Source organism: Cervus canadensis, chromosome 22, assembly GCF_019320065.1.
Source record: "Cervus canadensis isolate Bull #8, Minnesota chromosome 22, ASM1932006v1, whole genome shotgun sequence".
Taxonomy (NCBI): Eukaryota; Metazoa; Chordata; class Mammalia; order Artiodactyla; family Cervidae; genus Cervus; species Cervus canadensis.
Genome location: NC_057407.1, coordinates 16,309,663 through 16,327,696, shown reverse-complemented (window position 1 = coordinate 16,327,696; position 18,034 = coordinate 16,309,663). Strand labels below are relative to the sequence as shown.

Here is an 18,034-nt window from a genome sequence, read left to right as displayed (position 1 = left end):
GTGTTTTTATATCCTCAGGGATGATTTGACCTTACATCCATTTGGGAAAAGACAGGGAATTAGGCCTATTACTTTTCTATGGACAGATGAAGACTTGTTTAAAATTGTAGTTCTGATTTGAGGAAGTTGCGATAGAGGTATATCAGATGTGTATTTCATTTATGTAGGTTCAGCTAAACCTGCTCATAGAAAAGGAGTGTTGGATGGGGTGGCAAACCTGCTTTTTCCTCTGTTGATCCTAGTAGGGTGATGGTGATTCTAGATCTTGAAGGGATTTATTGTGCTGCATTCCCCCTGAACACAAGCAACAGCTTTGTCAGGAGCTAAACTGAAGACGTATGTACAATATTTGTTCTAGCAGTAAAGTAGGAACTCTTAGGGCTCACTGAAATCATTCCTTTGATACGTGCTTGCAAAGTTGTTTCAGTCATGTGTGTGACATGACTGTTTGCGACCCCGTGGACTGTAGCCCACCAGGCTCCTCTGTCCATGGGATTCCCCAGGCAAGAATACTGGAGTGGGTTGCCATGCCCTTCTCCAGGGGGATCTTCCTGACCCAGGGATCGAACTTGTGTCTCCTGTAGTTCCTGCATTGCAGGCAGATTCTTTACCGCTGAGCCACTTGGGAAGCCTTAAGGAACTCTTAAGTGTGGTCTATTGAGAAAAGGATGATAAGGCTTCACCTGATGTCTTCCTAAGGGGTTTCCAAGATGATTATTTTTACTATGTATGCTACTTTTTCAACTTTTTGTTATGAAAAATTTTAAATATATGGGAAGTTGAAAAGTAAGTACAATGAACACCCACCATCTAGAATCAACAATTGCTAACATTTGGCTTTAACTGTTTATCTATCTCTAATTGTTTATACAATCTGCTTAATTTTACAAAATCTTTTCAAAGTATGACAGTCATGACACTTCACTTCTAAATTCTTTAATACATGTGTCCTAAGAATACGAACATTTTCCTACATTATCAGGCCTAAGAAAGCTACTATTAATTCCCCAACATTCAGTCTGTATTCCTATTTCCCCAACTATCTTTTATAGCTGATTTCCCTTAAGACAGTCAAGGGCCTTGCATTGCATCTGGTTGGATTTTTTGTTTGGTGGGTTTTTTTTTTTATCCAGTTGAGGACCATGATTTCATTTTGTTACTGTGTTTTTTAGTCCTTTTAAGTCCTTGAATAGTCCTGTCATTCCTCTTTTTTTTTTTTTTTATGACATTGATTTTTTTTTAAAAGACCGGACTAATTGCTTGTAGAATGGATTTCACATTTTAGTTTATCTGATTGCTTAGCTAAGATGTCATTTAACTTGCTCTTCTGTCCTTTATGTTTCTTATAACACTGGTAATGTATGTCAAAAGACTTGGTTTGTTTCAGATTAAGCACTTTTGAGCAGGAAAATATCCTAAGGGATGCCAGCTACTTGCATCTCATTAAGAGGCACATGGCATTGGTTGTTTGCAATAAATGGTGCTGACTTGCCGCACAGGGTGGATGCTGCTGACAGTCCATTCCAGTGAGGAATGACTGAGTTCTTGTCAGAAAGCAGGTGCTTGCTCCCATTACAAGACAAGTGCCATTTAACAGGAGAATGATAGCTGCAGAAGCCAAGGATTTCTTTCTGTGGGTTGGCTTCATTCTTTCTCTCTTGGCTGTCATCTTTTGATATGTAAGTCCTGCTCCCAGTGTCTTCTTGCACGAGCTACTGTTGGGTTTGTCACAATGCCAGCTCTGATCCAACCTCACGTGCTCTTTTAGCATCTCTTTTTCTCAAAGCTCAGGCTAGTCTCAATTGCCCTGTCCCCAGATCCCTAAGAAAACCCTGATTGCTTCAGATAGTCTTTCTTGTGTTGAGCCTCGCAGGTAGGGGGCAGCCTTCTGGCTGGTTCCTAGAGGGGCTTCCCTCCTCCTTGGTCCAGTCATCTGCAGCCAGAGAGTCAGGGTCAAAGGGGTCTGCTGTTCACCAGGGTGGGCAAGTAAGGAAACCCACTGGGACTCAGATTTCCCCATATAAAACATGTATCTAACTCACAGGGTTCTTATGAGAATTACATTAAATAATTCATGTTAAGTGTTTAGCACTGGGTCTTTGACATACTAGATGCTCAGTAAATACTTTTTTGGCCCCTCGCTATGGCTACTATTACCCCTAGTTAGCAGGAGCTGTGGACAACATTGGGGAAAGTGGGGCACATCTCCTGAAAAGAGAATGAGGGGAAGATACTCCAAACCATTTCCAGCATGGTAGAAAAGGTTTCCATTTATCTGATATTTTTCCATATTGTAGGTTGATCAGTTCAGACCTTGGATTATAAGAGACTAAGTCTGGACCATTTGCTCTAGCATTAATGTGCCATCAAGTTAAAAAGAAACAACTTACTTGATGTATATGGGAATGTGCACCAGTTTGGAGGGAGGAAAGAAAATTTCTTGTGGAAAAGCTATTGCATGAATTTTAAATGTAATCTGGATGTATTCCTGAACATTCTGATGTATTCCTTCTGATAAGTGTGACTTATGGTAATTCAGATCTTATGTATCTTAGGAAGTTTGGCAGTGGATTCAGTTCTGAATTTATTTTGCTCGTGTCTCTCTGTGCTGGGCGTCTCTCCGTACAGCCACAGACTGGTACATCGTACTGGCTGTTCTTGGCTTCTTAACTACAGCACCTTAGTTGCCCAATGAAAACATCCAGCAAATGACTACATTCTTTTCATGTTTGTGGTTTTGTTTGCATTCTTGTATGTGAGAGACATTAACATTGTATTTTGAAGGGTAAAGATTAGTCTGATACTGAGGAAACATTTGAAATCATTGACCTCAGCAGGTCAGTCCAAGAATCGGAAATTTTTTAAGGTACCATTTTCAGGCTGCAGAATTAATCAGCCTTTTTAAAAGTGATAACTTTAATGCTCATAGGATGGATGCTGTCACCGATGTTTAGTGACACTGTTACTTCTTCATCTTTTTGGAAAGCTATTTGTGTCAAGAATCATAAATATAAGTTATGGCTATCGATCTAATAGTCCAACTTCTAGGAATTTATCCCTAAGAAGTTACCAGAGATGTGGATTAAGATTTATGGACAGAAATGTTTAGTGCAGTTGTCATTATAGTGACAGAAAAAAATGGAAAAATGTAAATGTCCAATAATGTGAAACAGCTGGTATAAATTGTTTTAGCCATATGAGTTCATATTATGCAGCCATAATGGGATGCTGAGGAAGAGTGCTAATTCAAGAAAAATGTTTGTTGTTATGGCTTTAAAGGCAGGAAACAAAATTGTATGTATAGTGATGAGTCTGCTATGAAAAAGTTCACTTAGAGGACTGAAAGAAAATATACCAAAATGTTAATAATGATTTCCTCTCTGTGAGGTTGTAAGTGACATATTTTTCTTTGCTTTATTTTGACTTTGCCAAGTTTCTACAGGATGCTTACATAATTTTTATAATTAAAGAGAAGAAAAATCGAGGTGAGAAGACAAACTATAATTTTTAAGTGGAATTTTAGGTCTAAAAGTTTAAGAATAAAAATCTGTAGCAGGAATAAATCTGAGTCAGAAACTCAATGAATTGGCCTAAATCCCAGGGTTACTTAAGATGGAATTTTAAAATAATGGCATCTGTTTGTGGAGGAGTTTTAAATGTGAGAACTTGATAAAGGTGAAGTTGGAGGAGTTTTGTCTTCCTTTTCTAACAACTAAAAAAAAAAAAAAATCCATAAATCTTACTTGAATATTTGAGAGGGGAGGAAAGCACCTTAATAAGAATGAATACCATGTACTCAGCCAAGAGAGAAATCACAGTCCTAAAACAGTCATCCCCAAGAGTTAATATTCCAAAGAATTAATAGGTAACTCAGTTGTATCTTCCTCAATTGGGGCACATTATTTTTAATGGGTTTCGGATGATAGCTTGGGACAATACTATAAAATATCACTTTATTCTAAGTGATGTTAGAATTATAGAGAGAATTAGAGAAAATTACATAATGTGGGATGGGTTTAGTTTATTATTGAAACTCTGAGGACAATCGATTGCAAACTTGGCTTAGGAATTTAGGAGTCAAAAAGATACTTGCCTTTTTAAAAAGCCCTCTTGTCCCACAGTATGTTTCCTGTTGTAATATTTGTGTAGTAAAAATTGAAGGTGTTTTTCTTGGGGCTCATGGCCAAATTCTAAAGCTTCTCTCTCAAGGAAGGAAAAAGTTTGAGACTGCAATGGTCTTTTCAAGCCTACAGAATTGGTACAAATGGACAAGATTTGCTATTCTTGATAGATAATAAAGCCTCTTGCTGCCTATTCTAACAGTCTTGATGTCGTGTCTTTTTTCCTTCTTTTAAAAATATACTCATCTCATTATCCAGAGTGACTCAGAGGCCCTGCATGCGTGCAACTAAACAGCTTGTCCTCACTTTGCTCTTCATTTTCTCCAAACCCATTGCTCAGGAAGTGGCTTCTCCATCTTGTTTTATTAGTCATTCTGACATGGTCCATCACAGGCTCCCTCCCTGGAGCCTACCTAGTCTTTGAACATCATCTCTCTACTTTAAGAAATAAAGTAGAGAGATCTCTTCCCTTGTCCACTGGCATTTTTTTTTTTTTCTATTTTAGGGTTTTGATTTAGAGACTAGTGTTGCTTCTTATCTCTCTTATGTGTAATTTTGTGTTATTTAATGATATTAAACTTATTTAATATATTAAGAAATACTTCTGCTACCCAAGTCAAAAGGCAAATGCCCAAAAGTGCAGGGGACAAGAATAGGAAAGAAAAACCCTTCCTGTGAGGCAAGAAACAGACAATACAAATAAGTCAGTTGATTTAGTGGTCCAAAAATCTGTGTCTACATGTGTGTTTGTGTAGGAAACACAGAGGTGGCTTTCCGGGTGTTCACCACTCAACTGCCTTCTGTTCTCACATTTGACATTTGGTTTTATTTCTAGAAGAACTCAATTTCAGAAGTCTCTGGTTTAGCAATAGGAGGAGATAAAAACATTTTCACCTGTTGTTAGTTGTGTTTATGTAAACAAAACCCATGCAACTATTGTTACTTAGAGTCACTGGGCTCATTTCTGCTGGCCTGGCAGGGTTTATTTTGGCAACGGTAAGGAGATGCTATCAACAATTCATTGTTTACTGTTGCATAATGGGACAGGGCAGCCAGCTCCAGCCAGTTAAAAAAATTAAAAAAAGAAAACATGTGTTGAATTAGTTGGATGATTTTATTAGGCTGCCTGTCTGGTTGGGATGGTGTAACCTGTGACTGAGGAGACAGTGCTCAAGTTCTGAAGAGGTCCCCACCAGCTATGCTGGTGGGCTAAGGGGGCAGGTGGCTCAGCGTCTAGAACACAGTGGACTGGCCACCCCACTGACAAGGAGAGAAACATCAGTGATGAGAATGCTAGTGAAAGCGTAATGTTCAACGGTGTTGCCCTCTGAACCTCAGAGAACCCAGGGCTGTTCCAGAAACTTGGGCCAAGGGACAATCTGCTGGATTTTCCTTAGTCGATAGCCTTCAATAAGGTTTTCTTGCAAGGACAGTCATTCTATTCACCACCACCGAGATAAGTTGGAAATAGGAACTTTAAAGATGCATAGTGCTTGAATTTACTTCTTCGCTGTTGGTCTTAGAACAATGATACCACTTGACATCGTGACTGTGGAAACATAGGAAATAATGAATTTTTTTGTTTCTATCTGCTTAAGCCTCTAGCATGTATGTGTCCTAGCAAAGGTTCTTAGCGTGTGGTCCATGGGGCAGTAACAGGAACAGCCCCTAAGAGCTCGGGAGCAATGCCGAATCTCAGGCCCCACTACAGACCTGATCGGCATCTGCATTTTTATCAAGACGCCCAGGAGATCTGAAGGCACATCAAAGTGTGAGAAACACTCTAGTTTTTCAGGCAGTCTTGGAGATGTAACGTCACCTCAGTAGAGGTTCCACGTGCAAATCTTCACTCAGGATCAGGGGTGATGGAAATAGACATGTGGTCTGTCTGCTTTCTCTAGTAAAAGAAGGTGGAGCTATGGTGAACCCCAGTCAGCAAGTACCCGGGACTCGAGAAACTTACCTAGAAGCTGTAATTATTAGTACAAATGCCTCCGTGGTTCAGATCAGAGTAAAAGAAGCCACAGGCAGGGTTGAGAATTCTGGGATCTTCCACCCTGACTCCTCCCGCCTCACCCTCCTTCTCCACCTGGCGGCACCCAGATCATAGCAGTCTGTGTTCATGGAGAGGTCCTCTGGGAGCTCTTTCTCCAAAGCAGAGGTTGTATTTTTTTCTCACAGTGGGCACATAATAAACCTGCTGAGCTTGTGGGGGCCCTGTGCTGGGAAGGCCCCCTCACCCTGACAAGGGGCTCGTCAGCAAGACAGCAGGTTGTGATAACGGAGGGATGGGTGTCCACTGTGCCTCGCACTGAGGCCCATGTGTTATGTCCTGTGTTTCCCGCCTTTAATTATTTGCCGGTCTTGCGCAGTGTGTCCCCTGTCCTGGTTGTTGTTTTCTTTGTCCTGTGACAGAGGAATTTGACCTCTCTGGGGATTAGATCCCGCCCAGCCTTGGCCACTTTTTGGCATGGTTTTTCCTCAGGTGGCACTTTGCTGGGGGCAGAGGCATATTTTCCAACAGACGCCCACCCCCAACCATGTCTCAGTTTCTTGAGTCGGTCTTCATTTCCAGAGAAATCTGGGGAGAGGCTAAACAGATTACAGGGCTCCAGTGATGCCCTGAGTACATTTCAGATTTGGAATGCAAATTGTTGTCTGTGGTAATTATAGTTTGTGCCATGGCCCTGCTCGGCCCCCATGGTCATTATCTTGCTACAGAATAAGTAGCTCTGTGCTTTCAGAGTGGGCGGTAGTGAGGGGGAAAGGGGCGTGTGAAGGACATTAAGGGGTGTTTTCAGAGCCTGTCTCCAAGCCTGTGTGAAAGTAGGACAGACACAGACGTGTGGTGGGATGCTGCCACTGACAAGCTCAGTGACCATGGGCCAGGACCTCAACCTCTCTGAGCCTCAGTGTCCTCCAGTCCTTGTCTCAGAATGTTGCCATGGTGATGAGATGTCAGTGATGCGATGGGACATTCAGCAAGGTGCCTGGTGCATAATAGGTGTTTAACAACAGGGAATCTCAGTGCCTAGCAAATGCCTGAAGGGTAGGGATCTGCAGTGGAAAACACACACCCTTCTTAAAGGATAATTCCTGTGCATACAGTAGTTACCTCTCTCGTCCTGCAGAGGAGCTGTGGTACATCCTTCTCATGCTTCTTGTGTCTGCAGAACTTGAGGGCTGGCTTAGAGTGCTGGCTTGCGTCAGACTTTCTGTGTGTCCTTCAGTGATTTCATTAACATCTCAGAGCTGTGGGTCTTCTCACTTGTAAAATAGGCATCATAATATGATTCACATGGCTGTTGGGAAGATTTTCTGTGAAAAAAGCATATAAATTTCAGCACCAGTGCTTGGTACAAACTCTAAGAATTTAATACTGTTATCTCCTTTGCAGAGATGAAAAACTCAAGGTTTTAAGGACTAAGTAACTTTCCCGAGCCTGCAGTTCATGGGTGGCAAATCCCAGACTCTGACCCAACAAATTGGCTCTGGAGTCCACATTGATGTCTCTGTCACTTTACCCGAAGGGGATCAAAAGTCACTGCACAGGCTACTGAGGATCCCCTCCTCAGACCCTTCATTTTTGTTGACACATTCTTTCTTAAATTAGGTTACAACCAATCATAATAAAATAATTATATTACTATATTAGGTGATAATTACGTGTTCTGTAGCACAGTGTTATGTTATAGAGGATTAGACCAAAAGTTTGTTCAGGTTTTTCCATTACATCTTACGGAAAAACTCAACCGAACTTTGTGGTCAACCCAAGATTTAAAAATAAAGTTTTTTCAAGATATATAATTATATATTATAATAAATATTATATATTTTAAATAATGATAGTAGCAACAGCTATTTGCATAGATTCGCATTCCTATTGAAAATGTCCTAGCCACCATCAGCAGTTACAATTGCTTTTTGTTGTCCCGTGTGGGTGTTTAGTATCCATGATCTTGCTGTGAATTTCACTGTTTATCATACACAGTCTCCAAAAGCTGCTATTGCTACTTACCGTGTGCCAGGCACTGAGTGACTTGTTCGATCCTCACACTGATCTGTGGTGGGTGTTCTTAGTATCCTGATTTAATAGATGATGAAACTGAGAGACAGAAAAATTAAGTAAATTGCCTGAGGCATCACAGTAAGTAGTCGAGCTGAGATTTGAATCCAGGTTGCTTGGCTTAGAAGTCCTGTTCCTAGTCCTTCTGCTCAACTGCCTCCATTGATTTCCGACCTACTTTCCGAATGCTGTGCCCTTACCATCTTGGCTGGCCTTGGTGCTCCCAGACCTCCTCAGCTGCAGACTTAGCATACCATTCCCCTTGACTGTGTACTGGTCTCACTGAGTCTCAGAAGGTCTCTCTGGGGACTTTTCCTGAATTCCCCAGAGGCTCCTTCAACATAGGAAGCTCTGTGTGTGGACTCAAACATTCTTAAAAATAAGTAAGAGTCAGTCTTTCATTTTAACGATGACACAACCCAGAGGTGAGGTTCTTGTTATCCCACTGGGGGAATGAGGGCAGAGGTGGTTGGAGTTGCACAGTCAAGGAGCAGGGGGATTCCTTCTTTTCTCCATAAATTGCAGACATGAGAGCTCTGTGTAGTTTCATAGTTCAGGAGGGGATGGCTGTGCTTAACTCCTGTTGGAACGGCGAATTTATCTCACTTCTCATATAGCAGAGGGACAGAGTCAGGAAGCGTAGACATGGAATTCTTGGTGGCGGTTGTTACAGTTCCTGGCTTTTAGTTCATGCACATGTACTTTAAAATGTGTAGCAAATAGAGAACCAGAACATCTCACCGGTGTTATATAGCCATGGCCATTGTTACTGACAGAAAAAGAATTTTTATCTGGTCATGTCTGTCCTTGCCAAAAAAAACTTGGGTTGCCCCGTTTTCTACAGGGTAGAGTTGGCATTCCTGCCTTGTTCCAGCCTTCTGTCTCCAGGCCTTCCCACCCTGCCCCTTCCACAGGCCCTTTGAATGTGTCATCTCTTCCTGGATGAACCGTGCTGTCCCGCCTCCTCTTCTTTGTTCTGGTCCTCCTCCCCTCAGCCTGGCAACTCCTACACGTTCCCAACACCCTGTTCAAATGGTGCTCTCACTCTGGGGAAACGTGAGAATAGTCGCTGGTGATCCCTGCATGTGCCTGCTGCTCCAGGACTGTGGAAAGTGGCAGGGTGAGCAGCCAGCATTGTTGGCAGGCCTGTGTCCCTGGCCCGTGAGCATCTCCGTGGTAGTTTTGTATGTTGACTCAGCACACAGCTAGGCACTTCTCTGTTGAGTGAAGGACTTCCTCACCCTCTTTACACACACCTGGCTGCATTTCTTCCATAAGAAGGATCCTTGGAAAGTAGACAGAACATGTGGTGTAAGATGTGAAATGTGAGGCTGTGGGCTCCGGGAGAGGCTGGGTCAGCCCTGTGGCTCCAGAGCCGGCACTGTGGCCCTGTCTCATTCTGTTGCTGTCAGACAGCTGCTTCAATGAGCCCTGTGGTGAGATCCCATGCCGCAGGCCTGGGTTCAAAACCTCTTTGCATCACTGCCATGCTGGAAAAATTCCTTAACCCCTCTGAGCCTATTTCCTTATCTGTAAGTGAAGGGTAAAAAAAAGTACCTATCTCATAGGGTGACCATAGAATTGAATGAGTTTAATATAATGTCTGAAGCCTTTGACTGTGTGGATCACAACAAACTGTGGGAAATTCTTAAAAACATGTTAGAATACCAGACCACATTACCTGTCTCCTGGAAAACCTGTATGCAGGTTAAGCAGCAACGATTAGAACTGGACACGGAACAATGGACTGGTTCAGAATGGAGACAGGAGTACATGAGGGCTGTATATTGTCACCCTGCTTATTTAACTTATATGCAGAGTACATCATGCACAATGCCAGGCTGGATGAATCACAAGCTGGATTGAAGATTTGCTGGGAGAAATATCAACAACCTCAGGTATGCAGATGATAGTACTCTAATGGCAGAAAGTGAAGAGAAACTAAAGAGCCTTTTGATGAAGGTGAAAGAAGAGAGTGAAAAAGCAGGCTTATCCAAAAAACTAAGATCATGGCATCCAGTCCTGTCACTTCATGGCAAATAGAAGTGGAAAAAGTGGAAACAGTGACAGATTTATTTTCTTGGGCTCCAAAGTTACTGTGAACGGTGACTCCAGCCGTGAAATTAAAGATGTTTGCTCTTTGGAAGGAAAGCTATGACAAACCTAGACAGTGTATTAAAAAGCAGAGACATCACTTTGCCAGCAAAGGTCTGTATGGTCAAGGCTGTGGTTTTTTCCAGTAGTCATGTACGGATGTTAGTTGCACCATAAAGAAGGCTGAGCACTGAAGAATTGGGGCTTTTGAATTGTGGTGCTGGAGAAGACTTTTGAGAGTCACTTGGACTGCAATGAGATCAAACCAATTGATCCTAATGGAAATCAACCCTGAATATTCATTGGAAAGACTGAAGCTCCAATACATGGCCACTGAGATACAAAGAGTCGACTTATTGGGAGAGACCCTGATGCTGGGAAAGATTGAGGGCAGGAGGAAAAAGGAATGACAGAGGATGAGATGATTGGATACCATGACCCAGCTCAATGGACATGAGTTTGAGCAAACTCCAGGAGATAGTGAAGGATAGGTAAGTCTGGTGTGCTGCAGTCCGTGGGGTCGCAAAGAGTTGGACATGAGTTAGTGAAACTGAACAACAACTAGAGCACATCTAGTGTCTGGCATATAACAAGCCTCTTAATCAATGGTGGTTATTATTGTTACTAATAATGAAATAAATTAATCACAGGATGTGTGCTGGAAAGGAAATTAACTGGGTGTTGTGATAAAGGATAAGATGGTGAGGTGTGGGGTGTGGTCCTTTAGACAGACGGGTCATTGAAGGCTTCCTGTAAGCTGTGACTGAACTATGAGGAGGATGCGGCTGCAGTGTGAAGAGTTGGAGGAAACAGTTTGCAGTAGAGAAAGTGCAAGGGCCCTGAGGCAGAAAAGAATCTGACAAGGAACGGCATGTGTGCCTGGAGCTTAGGAGGAAGGAGGAGAGTAGAGTGAGATTGGGGTCCAGCAGGGAGACAGGGATACAGGGCCTTGCAGGCTGAAGGGCAGTAATTGGATTGAATTGGAAGTGTGAAAGAATATATTCAGTCCTTACGCTCAGAATCATTCTTTGGGGTTGGTTTCTGGATTCCTCCAGTTCTAGCCCACCCTGTGTTCTGTGCGCTTGAGCTAACCCCTAGCAATAAAACCCAGTTGTGATTGACTTAAGCAGAAAATGAATTGACTAGATATCGGAAGCTCAGAGAATTTAGGAAGGATCAGGGAATCGGGAACAACCCAGATTATACTACCAAACATTTCCTGCCAGATTACCGCTGCTGCCACTGCCGGGCAGGTGTGCATAGCATGGTCTGCTCCGCCAGCACCCATTACAGGACACGGCCACTTGATCTGCCCTCACTGCTGCCTCTGCGAGCTGCCCCCACCCTCACTGGAACACTCTGCAGTATCCCCGCTGCTTTCCCTGCCAGCTTCTCATGCCCAGTCTGGGGTGGGAGTCTCCGATTGCCAGCACCTCACTCGTGCCCAGCTGCCAGGGAAACTCGGAAAGCAAGTGTATGGCGCCCTCATCTCCTCTGGTAGAATGTGGGCTCTGGTTCATGAAGTGGGGCTTCCCTCAACCTGGGGTGGAGGGGGCAGTGAGCTGCAGAGCATCCCGAGGGTGGTGAATGTCCCTCACAGGGACACATGGAGTAAGTGACTCACAGGGTCCCACGGCCTCAGTGTGCATCTAATAGGCAGTGGCACTTTAAGTAAGAGCCGATTGCTTTTCTCTTAGACAGTGATTTTTCAAAAAGCAGTGCCAAATTTGGAAGCAGCTATTTCTCAGTCTGATGAAAGGCTAGGGGCTATTTAAAAAAAAAAAAAAATTAGTTTCATTTGTGCAGGTGTGTGGGGTAGCATGTTTCTCCCATGTTTATCACAGATTTGCATTCCTGTTGGAAATGCCCTGGCCATTGTCAGTGCTTATAATTGCTTCTTGTTATGGCCACGTGGGGCTTATTGTCTAAGATTCTGCTGCAAAGTTTATTGTTTATCTTATATTGTCTCCAGGAAGCTGCATGCGGAAATCTCTGAGTCTTACCAGGAAGTCTGATTTAAAGGGACAGCCTCCGGGGCAGAGCCCTAACTGGGAGGAGGCATTGAGCTTCCACTCAGAAGCAGCTTCCCTCGGGTGGGAGCTGGGAGGAAGGAAGGCTTTTCTGACTACCTCCCACTTGGTTTGCTGGTTTCCAGTGTTCGGGTGATTCCTTTCTGATTTGGATTTAAGGGGAAAGTAACAATATTTATTCTTCTAGTATACATAGATATATACCAAACAAAAACCAAAAAAAACCACTTTCACTGTTGTGTAGGCAGAATCAACGCTGAGTCATGTATGTATACACGCTTTTCAATCTCTCGGTATTTTGTTGGAAGTGTTTTCATCGAAGCTTTCGATTTTTTTGATGGACACAAGGATTTCAAGGAAGTCAGCATTATAACATCTGAAAAATAAACGGGACTTGAGTTTTAACCACCTTCCCATTTTCCCACCTATTGGAAGGAAGAGGAAAAAAATAAGAAATTGCCAATTTCCTTTGCCTTTTTCTTACTCTCTTTCAAATCAAGATGAAAATGAAGCTATCTTAGATTTGGTAGCAACTTTTCAGTTTGCTCAGAGGAAGACCTGAAGCAGTGTCTATAATGACACCAAAAACCTTCCTTTTCTGCTTGAAAAATCGTTATTCCTGTTTTACAGATGAGGAAACTAAGAGTCAAGGAAGTTAAGAAGTGACTTACCAGATCATTCAACTAGTAAACGGCAGAGCCAAATATCACAGAGCTCCCCTATTAATTTACTGTCCATCATTCCAGCCAGCCAGTTGTTCTCAGAAATTATCCCTAAGGAGATATCTGGAATCAAAATACTAGGGAGAAACTTCTTTAAAAGAATGATTTCTGCTTTGGTTATGTATTTTTAACTCGGACATTCAGTTTGTCACGAAGTGTTTTTTGATAAAAGCAAATTACTTTCCAAATGCCTCCTGAGTATTCAAGTGGTAGGAGTACCACCCTCCTCATATTTAGGTTTTCTACTTCTAACCAGTTTTGACAGTTTAATGCCAAAGAATAAGCCTCATTTCCAAGGAAGGAAGCTCTTTGGCTGATAGATATCAGCTAATCAGTTTTTAAACCTTTTTTTTTTTTTCCTAAGAATTGGTTAGAGGTCAGCAGCCTGCTGGAGTTTCACTTTTAACTGATAGTTTAACAAAGAGGATTTGAGAGTCCTTTGAAAAAACTGTATTCAGGGTATTCATGTTTCTAAGAAATTGAGTGAGCTTCTTGCAAGCGCCCCAGCCTGCTCCATGCAGAAATTCTTCAGGCTTCCTTGCTCATGCTCTTAAAGGAGGTAGAACCCCAAGGACCAGGCTAGGTTAGTGGCTATTTCACAGGGCACATCAGAAGATGGCTCTCCTTATTTTTCATTTGCTTTTCAAAAATAGCATCTATATGTTGGTTGCCAAAATCATGAGAGGAATGTGATAAATAAAAGTTCAGATTTGTTTAGAGAAAAAAAAACTGATCGAAGCTATTGCTCGTAACAAAACGAGCAAGATAAGCCCTCAGAATTAGCAATCTGTTGAGACCTCCATGCTCAAGCCTCTTTTATTTTTAGCTCTTGTGATGCAGCTATAGATGAAGACTTTTCTATTTATTCATTCTTGACTTGAGAGCAGCCAGGTCTGCTCTCACATTCTCCTCAGCATGCTGTTATCTTGTTGAGCTGAGATATTCAGGAGGACTCTAGAAGAACATCGGCATTTTCAAATGGTAGCAGTCTCTTAAGTCAAACCATCTTGCTTCTAACCAACACTGACCTGGTGTGGAGTCTGGACCTGCTCTCCCAGGACGCCCCAACTTGTTCATGGTGAGGGGGACAGAGTACTTGTTCAAGTTTTGCTTAATTTAACCACACTTCCAGCACCAAGGAGTAGATATGAAATTATGCAATAAAAATGTGCGACCATGAGTAAACTCTCAGGCTCTAAAACACTTTGAAGTTCTCTTTATTTCCCACTGGCTTGCCATGCATTATGCCTTCCTGTATTACTGTACTTCCCCTCTCCACTACAGCATAAACTTTGTTTCTTCCTAGTCTTAATTTGAATTTGACAACAGCCTCAGAAACTAAGATCTGTGAGGTAACACTTTTCTAACATTGGAAACTTGGCTAAAGCAAGGTGCAGTATACTATTTTAATTTGGTCACTGCTTCCACTCCATTTTAATGGGATTGTTTTGCTACCTATTTTTCAATTCAATTTGTGGAATTATTTTAAAATGTAAGGCATCAACGGGAATATGGTCACAGGCCCTGAAATTCCCAGACAACTTCTGAACTTATGTGAAATCTATGGCTTCTTGGGTGCACATAGGAAAGAGGTTGAATAAAAGAAATCAGAATAAAATTTTGAGTGGAAACAACCACCATTAGTCACCAGCTTTTAATGAAGAAATAATTCTGCTGAAATCTCACCATTTTGTTTTATGTAAATGAACTTATGACAGCCCTAATGAATTTTTTTTAGTAATATTTTTGGTGAGAAAGTGGCTTGAAACCTCTCAACAGAACCTGCTGTAAGTTAATAGGCTAACAGCATAAGAAACACAACACTTTGAGCTCTAGTGACACAAGGAAGTGGGGGGTGTGGTCTTAATGAGGCCCCCATTTTGGGGCTAGTCTGTTTGGAGTTCAATAAGAAGTTGCTACCACTGTAGTTATTCACCAGGTGTGGGAGAACAGGGACCTTTTTGGCAAACCTATAGATGCCTTGTAGGTAGTTTCCCATTGATAATATATAATGATTCAGGTTTCACATATTTAAAGAAAAGTATCATACCCTGAGAACTCCCACCCCCAGAATCTCATAGTTTTTCTTTTTCCTTTTTAACGTCTCACTCTATGTAGAATATATTTTGACTGAGTATGAAGTAGAACTTTAAAATGAGCCTTTTCTTTCTAAGAACTGAATTGTCCTGTTTGTTAGTGGTTCTTCTTTCCTCCAGTAGTTTGCAGTCAACATTTGCTGTATGTCAGATTCTGAGGATCCCAGGGCAGGTTTTGGGCAGTCTGTCCTAGGGCTATATGCAGATAGCAGGAGCTCTGAGGTCAGCCCACCTGGTTCCCGGCCCAACCCTGCCACCTCTAGGCCCTCTGGGGCAGGCTTAACACCACTGGTTTGAGTCTCAAGCTTTTTAAAAATCTATATGGTAGAGATAATAGTAAGACCCACCTTGAGATAGTTGTGAAGATCAAATTAGAAAGTTCTCACATTAAAACATCGAAAATCTGCAGTCACCATTAATGGCTTCAGTGATTGTGGCTTTAGGACCTTTTAATACCTGTGCATAGGTGCACTTTCATCATGAGTTACATTGTTAGGAATGAGCAGCTGAGAGGTGACATTTCAAGTGTGTCTCTTAACACTTCTGACCACAGGGCGGGAGCTGATGAACAAAGGCACTCCCATACCGTGGAGTGCTTTGCAGAGCAGTCCAAGATGTGAACAGTGTGGAAAGATGATATTAAGTGAAGAAAGCAAGTGCTAAAGTAATGTTAGCATTGCATTTTTGACAAATATATTTTAAAAGTGATAAAGCACAAGTTTGCGTGTGTTTAGATGGAAGGAAATGTCTAAAGGATCACCAGCAATGGTAGCAAACTGGTGGCCCTTGGGTCAAATCCACCAGCAACCGTGCTTTGTGTGGCTTGTACAGAATTTAAAAAAAAAAAAAAAAAGATGAATTAGATGCCAGCATTTAAAAATTGGGAGATTTCATGTAAAACCTGAAATTCCCAGCTTCTCTTAAAAACTTGGAACATCTGTTCACTTGGGCCATTCGTCCCTTGGGACTTCAATAAGCTGGAACTTTGCTAAGGCAAGTACTCTCGGTGGTGTCCAGTGCCTGGCAAGCCACTTCTTTCCCATCCCTTACCCCCTGGTCCTAAAAGCGTTTAGGCTTGTTCACCCCAAATGGCAACCCACTGCAGTATTCTTGCCTGGAGAATTTCATGGATAGAGGAGCCTGGCAGGCTGAAGTCCATGGGGTCGCAAAGAGTAGGACACGACTGAGCAATTTTTACTTACCTGCCTCTGGTTTTGACACAGTGCCTCTGGCAAGTGGGATTGTGGTGAGACAAAAAGCGAGGCCTTTGGGAAGATTCACTTGTTACACTATATACTTCTGTGTGGTTCAAATGTATTATAATGACACTATGTTACTTTAAAAATGTAAAAATCAGTAGAAAAAGGTGTTTGAATAGTCCATGGTATCTTAGATGCCACCTGGAGAAAACCCACATCCCAAGTTTATAAGCTCTCATTATAATGCTCAAAATGAGCTTAAGCCCTCCAGGGCAGGAGCCTCATTGTGGAAACGTTCCTCCGAGGTGCCTTCTGCCCAGGCAATCTTATTACGGGAGTTGTTCTTCCTGTCAAAGCAGGGGCATCAGAGGGAAGGGCTGCGCCCGGCTCTTCCCTTCCCTTTGGCAGGCTCTGCCCTTTTCTCCCGCCAGGGGCTCTGCTGGTCCTCCCGCCCTCCCTCCCTCTGCCGTGGCTACCTGCCCCGGAGCCCACTCAAGTTTCACCTCTTCCACAACGTGCTGCAGCCCACAGGTTTCGATTCTTCTTTCTCATTCACAGTCAGCAGCCCGGAAGTTAGGCTTAATCATTCTAGGATTAGTTCATGTGAATGTACCCTTCCTCCCCCAGGAAAGAAAGAAACTCCAGAACCCTGTGGTCACCTCACATTGCCTTTGGCTCCTGCCTGGAGTGGATCCTACTCTTGGTGGCTGGGGCCCCCACAGAGGGAAATTCCTCCAGGATTCGAGTGCCTGCGCTTATGGGGAAGGACCCTTGATTCCTTGGTCCTCAGAGAATTGACATTCTTCATTAGTTGAGCTACTGCCAGGGCTGGTTAAGCTTAGCTTACTTACAGGACTGTGCACATCAGGACCATTTCTATGCGCGAGGCCAGAGCAGGAAGCCTTTTTAGGAACACTTCCCCTTCCCCCGATAGCGCTGCTTACCCCAGCTTTGCTTTGGAAAATAGAGGATCCTGAGGACAAGCTGAAGCCCATCTTTTGTGGACACCGCTGTTTGATTTTCACACTTTATTTCCTGGGCGCCTGGCCAAGGAGGTACCACATATAGGCCTTGAGGTGACCCACATGGCTTGCCTGAGGGCTTGAGCCTTTTCACAGGGATTTCACTTCCCTCTTTCTCCAGACAGGTGGGACCCCCGTCACGCTCTCTGAAGCAGGACGCAGGCCCGTCATAGCAGTACTTTCAAAGTATTTGCCTTTCTTCCTAAGCACTCATATGGGTCTGCACCCCACTGCCCTTGCCCTTGCCCGTTCTGCCTAGAACACCCCTCAGAATCTTGCCCATGTGTCTCTGGCTCTAAGAAGCCTTCCCAGAATTTGTCCCTATGAAAAATGCATTTGCCAGGCTCAGTAATTTCTTGACTCCCTCAACACTTTTTGCAAATTCCTGGCGACATTTATTTTGTTCTCTGGTCATCTTTGGTTCATCTATGCACTGCCAGAGCCTGGCGCATCCTTCCGTCGCATGCTTATGTAACGCATTCTTCAGAGACTGAATGTTAGCACCTGGCTGCTGGCCCAAGAGTGGGCGGGGAGAGCATTTCTGTTAAGCTCTGAGGTTGAGTCTTGGATCGAAGCTTATCAAATGAATCCTCTGTCTTTGATGAGTCCCCCCCCCATAGTACTCAGGGCTAAGACAGGCAAAGGCTCTTAAAAATCGGTGCATTTATAAGAATGCCTTGGGAA

The 18,034-nt window shown here is 43.0% G+C and overlaps 1 protein-coding gene across 5 annotated transcripts in view; it reads left to right on the top strand.

The window, feature by feature from the left end:
• The window catches only part of ARHGEF3 (Rho guanine nucleotide exchange factor 3), a 315,821-nt gene that overhangs the window by 123,352 nt on the left and 174,435 nt on the right, over nucleotides 1-18,034 (top strand). The window lies entirely within an intron of this gene.